The following is an 11,654-nucleotide window of genomic DNA, read 5'->3' on the forward strand; positions in this document are numbered from 1 at the left end:
GTATTAGAATTATTTTTGACACGATACACGTTTATATGCCTTATTGAAATTTTGGGCATCCACAACACTTCTCTGTATGTTCTGCTTAGATCATTTAAGAAAACCTTGTTGAAAAAAATCTAATTTTTACTTCTTTGCTCAGAGGCCATCAGTATCAGTATCGCATATTAACTTGAACATATTTGCCTCTCGAACTTTTGTCAAATCTCATCAAGAATAAAGAGGGTTCTGGAGTCATTTCAAAACTCTTCTTTCCCTTATGAACTAATTATTTGAAAATTTTTGGGTCAAAACCTTTAACTCAGAACTGATCATTCATACACCCTAATAAAATGTTAAGGTTCAAACTGAAGAGCAGTAACCCGGGTTATTATGCCATGACCAATAGAGGAGCCAAACTAAAACGATTAAGCACAAATGCAGAAATCAATTAATGCTTAATATGTATGATTAATTAGATATTCTACTTATTCATCTTTTCTTTTTTATTAATTAATTTATGTATTCATTCATTCTTTTAATCAATATATCATTCATGCTTTCATTCAACCATACATTCATTTCTACATTTCTGTAAGCTTCTCTGCTTGTGTCATGGGTACTTCCTCTTTTATTTCCCATACTAAATAGCAATTTATCCACTCCCAAACCTACTACGGTATTTGACTGGGAACACAGCAAGACAAAATGTATGAAAAGTATAACATTTCATACTTTGTTGAGTCTGCGGTGGTAGACGTGAATGCCAGAATTATATAGAGACAAATTGGGTGTGTTTTGATACAAAATGCAGCAATTTGGTTAACATGAAGGCAGATGTTCTATCAAGCTAATATCGGCATGATTACTGTCATAACACTAGGGTGGTGGTTAAGGAGGATGAAGAGATGGAGACAGTGGGCTGTACCTGTCTGACTAAATCCGGCTGGTAATGCAGCCATTCTATCACCACAGACTCCCCCCTGTCACCCCAATGTGATTTCAGAAAAAAAATCCCTGGTTTATTCGTTCATAGTGCTCCTTCTCCGTATCGTTCTTCAAGACACATATATGGAAACACATTTTAGAGTGCATACATAACATGTTGGCAGGTTCACTTGGACAGCAGGTACTTTGTTACATTATTTAGAAATGTCAACCGACAAGGTTTGTTATTTTATAAAGAACTGCTGCTCAAAAACTTTATCAAAAGCTTGAACCTCAGGAATCTTATTCCTAAGCAAGAGTGGGGGAACAAGTTACAGGAGGTTTCTAGGGAAGAAAGCTCAGGAACTAAGGAGGGAGTTATCACAGAGGCTAATACTCTGGCACTGGAGAGCTGGCAGCAGGTTCCTCAAGTAGTCCACTACTTGATGGGGAAAGGGTGAAAAAAATCAACCTGCCACTCAGGGGAAAGGCGCTTGAGGAGGACCTCTGGAGGAGAAGCTGAAAACTGGTTAAATAAAGGAGGAAACTCCTAGGGAACAAGGAGAGGGAGCGATGGTAGATGTAGCTTGAAGAGCGCTTACTGACTGATTGGACGGATTGACAGAGAACTCATTGGAAGATTTCAGAAGGAAAGTTGGCAACAGGCTTAAGCTATTTTGTGACTGGATCAGGATGGCGGCTCAGGTGGAAGAGGATGAAGATCTGTGATAGGGATATGGATGATATGACAGCTGGATGCCATTCGCTAGTTACCAGGGAAGTGAAAAACTCAAAAGTTGTGAAGTGGCCAGAGGTTCTGAGAATTCAGGAAACATAAAATACCTGGAAGAAGATTGTGCTAATGAGGTATGCAGAGATGAAGATAATATCAAAATTAAAAAAGGAAGATGAAAATATTGCTCTGAGTCGAATCAAACTCTGAGAGATGGAAATCGTTTGCAAATCAGAAGAACAAAAAAGTAAAGCAACGATTGTTGAAAGTATCGGAAAAAATGAGTAGAAAGTTAGAGTGTTGGGAGAAGAGAAAATAAATTAAAGCATAACATCCATTATGTTATTGATATAAAGAGATTGCAGAAAATGGTAAACAATGAAAGAATTGACAGCTTATCTGTGCTTTTGGAATTTTCTACTCCAGAAGTTCCAAATAAAGTCAAAGTTGGTTTTCTGTGTTATCCAGTCAGGCCCTACATTCCACCTGTACTTCAGTGCTACATGTCACGAGGACTGAAGCTTGGACCCAATGTTCAGCAGACCAACAGAAAGTTTCAAAACAGGTTTATTTAAAAATAACAAAAAGAGGATGACGGAATCTCCTCAGAGCGGGTTCTCTTATTCTCTGCTGAGACAGGAAACTCAGGTCAGTTGCAAGAATGGAGAGTGGTAAAGACAACAAAGAGTCACTAACCTGGTTGAGAGTTCGGTCCAAAACTCAGAGAGGAGAAACCCGGAGGGACACAGTCCACCGTTTGCAGTCGTAGCCGCTTCTGAGCACAGAGTGCGGGGGCCGGCGCCAGCCGACACAGAGCAAGCAACAGTGTCCGTGAGGGATTATGCAAGGTCGAAAACCAGTCCAGTGCAGTGTCAGAAACCAGGTGTCAGAAACCGAGAACCAAAGAGGTATCCAGGGAGAATCCAAGCTGAGGTCAGAAAAACAGTCCAAGTTCGAGCAAAACCGAGGCAAAATCCAGGCAGTCAGGCCAAAAACCAAACTGAGCAGAGCAGACAGGGAAAAAGTCAAAAACCAAAAACACGGGCAAAAAACTGAGAAGAATTCCACAGAACAGAACACTTACTTTGATAGCTTGAGTAACTTACATTGACACAGGTTGAATAATCTGACGCTGATGGCAGGAGAGCAAACAGCCTAAATACCTGCAGGGACCAGGTGAATCAGATTGGCAGTAATCAGCCACAGGGCCAATTAGGCAGGTGAGCACGAGCAGAGAAAAAACCCAACCATCAGCACCAGGATTATGACACTAGTCACACTACAAGTGTCAGAGTTATAGTCACATTGCTGCAGTTTGCAGGGGCAAACGGAAATGTTTAAAATGTGGAGGGGAGAACAGAATACAAGATTGTGGTGAAAATGGCCAGGATAAATGCTGTAGTTGTGGTGGACAATACAGGGCAATATGGAGGTTGTGAATTAAGGAAGAAAGCGCTCAAGGTTCAAAAAGGGAAAACAGCAAAGAAAAAAAAACGCAGTTATGCTAAGGCACTAAAGATGCCTGGATGCTACGGTAGGTAACATCCAGGTATGGAGATGAGAACAAGAGCAGCATGTTTATGGCTTTTACTGTTAACTGCATGAACCAGATCAAACATAAAACTGAAAAAAATCAAAATCATCATTAAAGGAGATGATTCTTGGGAACAAATTAAACAAAAACTTGAGGTAGATGGCAAACAGGCATGAATAAGTGATTAAGTAGCATGCTAATGCTACAGTGGAATGCTAGAAACTTTGAGAAAATTATGTGTTCAAGAAACATGGTTAAACACCTACCTTAGACCAATGGTTATGATAGAGTGGAGGGTAATGGAGGTGGATGTGTAATTGTTGTAAAAAAAAAAAAAAAGGGTTAGAATTTTAACTCTTAGATAATGGAAAAAGGCTTGAGTATATTGCAGTAGAAATATGGGCAAAAGAGACGAAAAAGTGATAAATTTTTATATTCCTTGTAATGTGTATTTTATAATCTATTGGAGGAAATAATAAAGCATTTAGATGAAAAAGTAATGTGGTGTGTAGATTTCAATGACCATATTTCCATATGGGATTATAAGACTGATGAAAAGGACTGATCATTGAAGAATTAATGGAATCTAAAAATCTAGTATGAATTAATAATGGAGAAGAAACAAGATGAGATATCAGGACTGGTACAAAATCCACTATTGATCTGACATTAGTTACTGATTCTTTTTTTAGCATGTCTGTCCTGATCCACACTCCTCACTGGTTGGTGACGGTAATGCACCACGTTGTTTCCCAACTGCCATCAAAATTAAGAAGAAGAAGGAGGAAACTCCCAGACCCCAACAATGGCAGCGGCATGTTTACCTGCTTTTTTGGGTGGAATGATTGTTTCTAAATATTAAGCAGTTTGTGTCTGAAGAGGAGTTTGTGTCAGCCTGCCAGATCCCTTCCTTTAAATCTCTGATTAACCCTGGCAACCCCACAACACTTCCTGCCAAGATCTTGCCATTGACACTTAACAATAAAAGCATAGGTGAAAAGTAACATTACAGAATGCTCTTAAATTGTTCTCCATGCATAACGTTCGAGCTGGCTTGGGGAGACCCTTAATTTTTAGGAAGTCCCCAGAGGCAGTGAAAAAAGGTATCCCACTTCGGTTCATCCAGAGCTGCCGGTCAGATTCGCCAGTACTTCCTTGTTTCTACATAGCTGGTCAGAGAGCCTAGGTAATGACTAAGGTAAGTGTTTGAGCTGGAGGTAAGGAAGAATAACAAACTTTCCTTCTAGGACTTCATTAAAACAGATTTTTATTAAAGGCAGTTAAAAACTTCTTCAGGACACTCCGTAATTCATCTTTGCCAGCATTATTTATTCCGTATTCCATTCTGCCTAAAAAAGCTTTGTCTCAGCAACACTTCTTTAACCTACGTCACAACCCCTCCCTGATTGGTTGCCAGGACACAATTTCAAAGAAATGTTCAGATTTTTCAACTGAAGCAGTCACAGCTGTGCCCTCCATGCGGTGCTGCTGTTTGAAAACACCTGGTCTATCGAGTAGCACACAGTGTGACTTTGTGGGATTCGCTCTACACAGTGCTGTTGTTCACTCCAAAGCAATGCCAAGCTAGGGGAGAATGAGCAGATCCATCGATCCATTTTCTGCTCGCCAACTGGGGTCACAAGGGGTGCTGGTGCCTAGCTCCAGGTGTCTACGGGCGAGAGGCGGGGTACCACCCTGGAAAGGTCACCAGTCCATAACAGGGCAACACAGAGACAAGCAACCATTCACACACAAACTCACACCTAAGGAGAATTTAGAGAAGCCAATTAACCTAACAGTCATGTTTTTTAACTGTGGGAGGAAGCTGGAGTACAATGAGTACCCAGAATTAACTCACGCATGCACAGGGAGAACATGCAAACTCCGTGCAGAAAGACCCCGAGCCGGAATTGAACCTAGAAATTTCTTGCTGCAAGGCAGCAGTGCAACTCACTTCTCCACTGAGCAGCCGAGAATAACCATATGTTTAAAAAAAAACGCAGGACAAAAAGAAATGGAGGAAAGATCCAGCGTTTGAAGCTGTGCTTTTCTTTGTGGCTAACTTTTACAGTGTTGCTCCACTTTTATCAAATTAAAAATATCTTCGGTAAACTTCACAGACAGCTTTGAGAATCACCTGGCCTCTCCCAGTTATATACCATTCTGCAGTTTTTGTTGTGGCTGCGCTTCATTTTTTTCAGCTGGGGTTTCCATCATATTTTGCATCAAAATCCTCTTACCTGTTCAGTTCTGAAAAAAAACTTTGTGGACCGCATGTTCATAATATGGGGCACTGGGACAGCTCTCTGCTTTCTTGGTGCTTAGGAAAATATATTAGAAATATTAATTGTTTTTTTCCCAAAAAGAGCTAGTGAAATGATGGACATTGCTGTGGTTTTTGAGAATGAGGGACAGATGTGGAAAAACAATGATGGACTGTCCCAACCGTATCAGGACATCTGATCTCCCTAAGAGAAGGATTAACAAAAAAAAAAAAACTATTTTAATACCAGCTGACATTAAGCACCTAGAAACCCTAACTTTGAGTAATACGATTTCTGTATATGTCGTTTCTCCATACAGCATGCAATCTAATGAAAAACAGGAAATAGAGACAAGCTAAATGAGTTCAAACATTGCATTATAGTCATAAGTTTGCTTCAGTCTCTAATCTATATTTTTATGTGAAATCATGAGCAAATGTATATTAGTTTTCCTCCAGACTAAAAGAACAACTTCAGATTGCAGACCTTTCAAGCTCACCCACTAATACCAGCAGAAACTGACAGGCTAGGTCAGCTAGCGTCAGGAAGACCACCCTACCCACAAAGCTCATAAGCTATCGTGTGGTGGTTTGTATTGCATCAAAACATCTCCAGCTGCCTCACAGTTACTACAACACATCTAAAACTCAGCAACAAGCATTCTTGTTAGTTGCACATGCCTAATCTGGCATGGAGTGATCTTTTCGACCAACATGAAGAACTTAATTGCATTGACAAGCAGTAGATTTCTAAACTCCTTTTTGGTGCTGTATATAGTTTTCTAATAATAAACAATGGGTTTATTATAAGAAATTAGGCATATGTATATACTATATACGTTTCAGCTGCTCTTTCTCTTTTTATGACTTTCCAACCAGTCAGACACAACATCAGTTTTTCCTGTTTTCTGGGACATAACCTAAACACAACATAATAAAACCTAAAGTTGCTAAAAGAAATATGTGATGTATGATATATAAGGACAGATGACTGATGTAAATCGCCCTATTATAAAATGTGTTTAACTTGAGTATTCAAGCAATTTAGAGTATAAACACAGAATGTTTGACAAATATTCTTGATTTCCTTCATTATTTTTGCAAGGTTTGTGCTTTTCACTTTCAGTGTTTCATTTGTTTATATTTGACTCGGTGGGCTTACTACACCACACAAATAACCACATCCTGTATACAGCTTTTAGCAAATGTATATAGCCCTTCTTGTTCTTCTGTGCGTCTGATTTAGAAGAAAATTAGTAGAGGGGCTGTTTCCTCTATTCCAAGAATATAACAAAACATTTCAATAAACCTGTCAAGCTTTCAAGCAACACATATCTTGTGAAACAAAAGCGTTTCTTTTAAAAACTTTGAGATCTGGAACCCCAAATTCTATATTTTCAAAAAGATGTTACTTTAATGTAAGGTAACATTATTATTTTCAGTATTCAAGTAGATGTTCAAAGGTTTAGCATAGAACTGAGTTTTCACAAATGTTCTTCTGAACCATAAGAGAGTATTATATACTCTTAATCTATCATTTACCAGCAGCACCAGTACCTAGAGGTGGTCTGTTTTTAATATATATTTACATATTTAAATACATAAATGATTATCTGCTCTAAACTATCCTTTATAGATGCCTTACAGCTGACATCACGGACATTTGAATCAGGCCGTGGCCATAGTGAGTACCTTCTATGGTCCCCTGCACGTCAAATATTGATACATATTCATAGGATATTGATACATAAGATATATGTAACAATCTACAGGGCTGTAGCTTGAAGAAAGGTGTTGAATAAAATTCTGCAGGGACTTCGCATCCAATAACACCGATTTTTTTTTTTGTTGCTGTTTGTCATTCAAAGGTATAGTGGAGGATTTTCACAAATAATAAAAAAAAATAAATGCACATGCACAACTTTGTACCTGCTGTTTGAGGGAACGCCTATTAAACACGTTCAACAGCATGCACAAGCCCATTTCTCCTCATGCACTTTCTGTTTAAAAGTTGCTGTTTGCGTCGCTCATACAAGCTTACTTTCCAAAAGAAGATTTGCAATTTTTCCCCTGTGTCAGACTCACCACAAGTAAGTGAAAATGGGGACGAGCACATAGGACGGCCTTACATAAACATATCACCAGAATGACAATTAGCAGGAGCAATTATTTTGATGATCTTCCCGGAAAAATAACGTGCTCCACTAAACCTTTAAGTTTGGTCGTAAGTGAGAAACATCATTACCTCTCACTCCTGAAACGCATATTTAAAATCATCCTTGCACATAAAGCAATAATGCTTTTTGTGTTTATTTCCAAGATGATCTATACTTATATGCGATCTCACGCACAGGACTGAGGGTTCCTTATAGCTTTCTAATGCCAGTGAGATTCTCAATCTAAAAATAAAAAAATTTGAAACCCTAATTCCTTTCTCTGGTTTCTACAGTAAAGACACTGGGGAGAAAGGAACTCTGGACTTCTCTCACTAATCCATACAGCCTTTAGTCTTCAAGATATTATAATATGATGGAAAAACAGATGCCATCCATACATTTTCCATCACACTTATCACTTTTTGGGTTGCGAGGGGTGCTGGTGCCTATCTCCAGCTGTCTACAGCTATCTTCAAATTTTCTTCTGAAAAAGAAAATTTGATGAAATAATATATATTTTTCTAAACTCTAAGAGGTGGGCTGTGCCTAAATGTCCTGTCATGCAAAGGATTATAGGAATTAATGTAGCTCCTACACATAGTCATAGTAACATTGAGAGGCCTTATTGCTAAATGAATTATAGACAGGAAGCGTCCAGTTTACTTTCCCTAACTCCTCTATTACTGCCAGCACTATCTGGAAAGCACTTATCATGGTGACTGCTGATGCACCTCAGCATTGGGTAAAGATTCCTTACTAATTTGCTACTTTTGGATTGAGCTAGGGACCTTGCAACTCCCTATGTTAAGAAACTATGATAGGGCTCCTTTCTTTTCCTATCTCTTTATTTACTGTTAGGGCTATTCAGACAGCCCAAAAGTAATAATAATACTTGGTTATGGTCACGCTTAGCCAATTAGCACTGCAGGAGGAATAACATTTGCGATTCTCAGGCCATATTACAGCTCTTTAATTTGAATGTCTTACTTTGGTTCTTCCAAACATTCTTTTCTTAATGACTGAAACACAGTGAGCACAAAGCCGGGTTTGGAGACATGTTTCAAGTTTCTCGTTCAGACAGGGTAACCATATCATATTTTGAGAGGTAGGTGCTAGATCAAAATGTAGACAGGACTGTGGAAGCAGCATAGTGAGCTTCCACAGACAATAGAACTGCATGCACAGAGAATGGGACTGCAAGTTGAACTGGGAAAAAAAAACATATGTTCTCCATTTTTTATTTCTATTTGTAAGTGTCCTATATAAATAAAAGATAGATCTGGACTGGTGTGGATGATAAAGACAGTGAAGAGCGGACAGGGAGCAGAAAGAGCAGCAACAACGACATAGAAAATTCAGAGATTGTCTTAGCTTGCCAACGCAGAGACTACCTAACACTTGCTAGGTTGTTTAAATGCCGCAAGGCGGCTCTACTGAGCATTTACAGCTGATCGCAACAACTAGGTAGGCGGCTGTTCTATTTTTACCGCTTGCTGCACCAACTGTATGTCAATCTAGAGCACAGTGGATCTTTCAGGCATGATGTCAGGATGTCTGTATGTACAAACTATGAATCTCATTTCAGAGGCTTCTGTCGGTCTATCTGAGAGATCCTTAATGTAAAAAGAAGAGAGATGATTGTAAATTTCAGAAGAAACAGGAACAAGTAAAATACTATCATTGGAGAAGAAGTTCAACTGGTAAGGATTAGATAAAAACACTAGAGTGGGAATGCAACTATGTAGTTGTCTACAAGAAAGGACAGGGCAGACTACACTTCTTATTACAACATTAGTTTTCTTCTTGAGATCAATAAAATAGTATTTCAATGGGTGTTGATTTCTCTAAATGCAAATATTACTTCTGACATAGAAACACCTAGGTAAACAGTCAGGATGAAGACTTGCTGTAAATTGTATTTAAAGATTAAAGTATGGAGCTCTCTAGTTACATCTGATAACACTCTTGTTCTGACATAACCTTTTATTTTCTCAGAAACAACTGGCCACAGTCTACCGTTCTATTTGGTTTTAAACCACTGTGTTAATCTAGGCTGAACTAAAGAGATAGTTGCAGTAGGCTGTTATCTTCATGGCTTGTTATCTACTCATGTTGTCACTTAATCTAAGCTCTCCTTGTCTTGCAACGAGATGTACACCACATCCTTTGCGTCATGTTCTTCAACACAAGGGCTCTGTAAGACCTGTGTTTTATGAAAGAAGAATCATTGTCATATATGTTACAGTGCAGGACTGAAATAATTTCTAAAAACGGTGCTATGTAAACAGTTCGACTGCTAATGAGGTTTCCCTTTGTTCAGATTCTGTCTGATGCAATTCCTGCAGAATAAACAAGAAAAATTTTGTTGCTCATCCAAATGTGCCATGCTCTAAAACCAAAAAAAAAGAACCCACTGCACTTGTAACCAGTTAATAATTCTTGCAACCTAATTTAATGCTGTTATAAGTCATAAAGCTCTTCTACAAATAAAGTAAGTTACATATTTTATTATGCATTATTAGAAATTAGTATGACTGTACGTTTGTTATTGCAGAAATGTTCTGTTTTCAAGTCTGACTGACCTTCCACCCACAGCAGGTGCAGAGCTAACCTATTTTGAGTGCAAGGGTACAAATTTTTTATTTTTTTTTTCGTCTGTTTGTTTGCTGATTTAATACACTCTATAGTCAGTGGACTAGAATGTACAACTGGATTCAGATTTCCGTGTGACAATTTTTTTCATTTGTACAGCTGAATGTTACACAGGGGCATAACATCCAATGATATATAATTACATGGTGGTTAGTATCGAAGGTGGGTTGTTACTAAAAAGTTCACTTGCATGCGAGAGACAGAAGCTGGGCAAGGAGCTAAATTAAGGGGACCTTGAAAGATGATTGGCTTCGGAGAAGATGTGCCCCCCGAGTAGATTGGCTGGAGTTGAATAAGGGACATCACAGGTGTTTCATGTGAAGCTGATTATAGTCTTCCTGATTGAATTTATGCTTAAGCTTCATTTATCTATTACTTAAGAACAACGTTTGTTTATTGGGTGTTCAACTGTCATTAATACATATACTGTGACCTCATGCCTTATGTTAAAAGGCATGAGGTCTTTTTAGGTGGTGCTGGATTTTTTTTGGTGTGCACAGTGCTTCAATGTGCATCAATGTCCATTTGTCCACCATTTACTAGTATGATACCCACACTTTGGCACTTTCACAGCCCTAAAGAATCCAAGTGAGTTCCACAGAGTTTATAGAAGACTGTTTCAAAACGTTTATCAACTGAACAAAACTAAAAGGGGAGCTGCTAGGATCTGTGGCATGCGGCGACTGCAGGTGGGGGGCGTGGCACCGCCCAATCACAGACACTCTGTTGTGGGAGAAACACAGGTAATGAGCACGATCACCTGACAGAAGATGATTATCTGAGATGGTCACTTACCTGGTTTAACAGTCCAGTCTAAGAATGTCCCCAGTGCTGCAGTTCCAGAGGTCTTGCAGGAAGCCGATCCTGGTCAGGGATTCAGAACAGACAGGAACAGACAGAACAGGCAGGATCCAGGCTTCCAGGCATCCTAGAGCTCCCAGGCGGGTTCAGAGTCTGACAGGGTCCGGAGGCGTGATCAGGTGGTCACGCACAGGAGCAGACAGGATCAGGTGCAGACGAGCAGGCTCAGTGGCAGAGGGTAGCATAGACAGGACGTGGAACCAGAACTTGAAGCAGGACCTTTAAACTGGTCTCTTCCTTGAAGCCAGGCTTACTAGGATAAAAACTGAACCTCCCCACATATAGAGCCAAAAACCCTGAAGACTCAGCAGGGGAGGAACAGTGGACAGGAGATGAGACAGACACAAAACCCTCTTTCCACTGGCCGCCAGGATCCAGGACATGAACCTTGGAACAAAACTGAACAGACAGGCTGACAGAAAACAAATACTGTATTTTCACTACCATAAGGCGCACCGTACTAAAAGGCGCAGTCTCAGTTATGTGTGCCATTACTGTATTTAAGACACACATAAGGCGCACCGGACTATAGGGCGCGGGTTTTATATA

Source organism: Cyprinodon variegatus, unplaced genomic scaffold, assembly GCF_000732505.1.
Source record: "Cyprinodon variegatus isolate N-32 unplaced genomic scaffold, C_variegatus-1.0 Scaffold355, whole genome shotgun sequence".
NCBI lineage: Eukaryota > Metazoa > Chordata > Actinopteri > Cyprinodontiformes > Cyprinodontidae > Cyprinodon > Cyprinodon variegatus.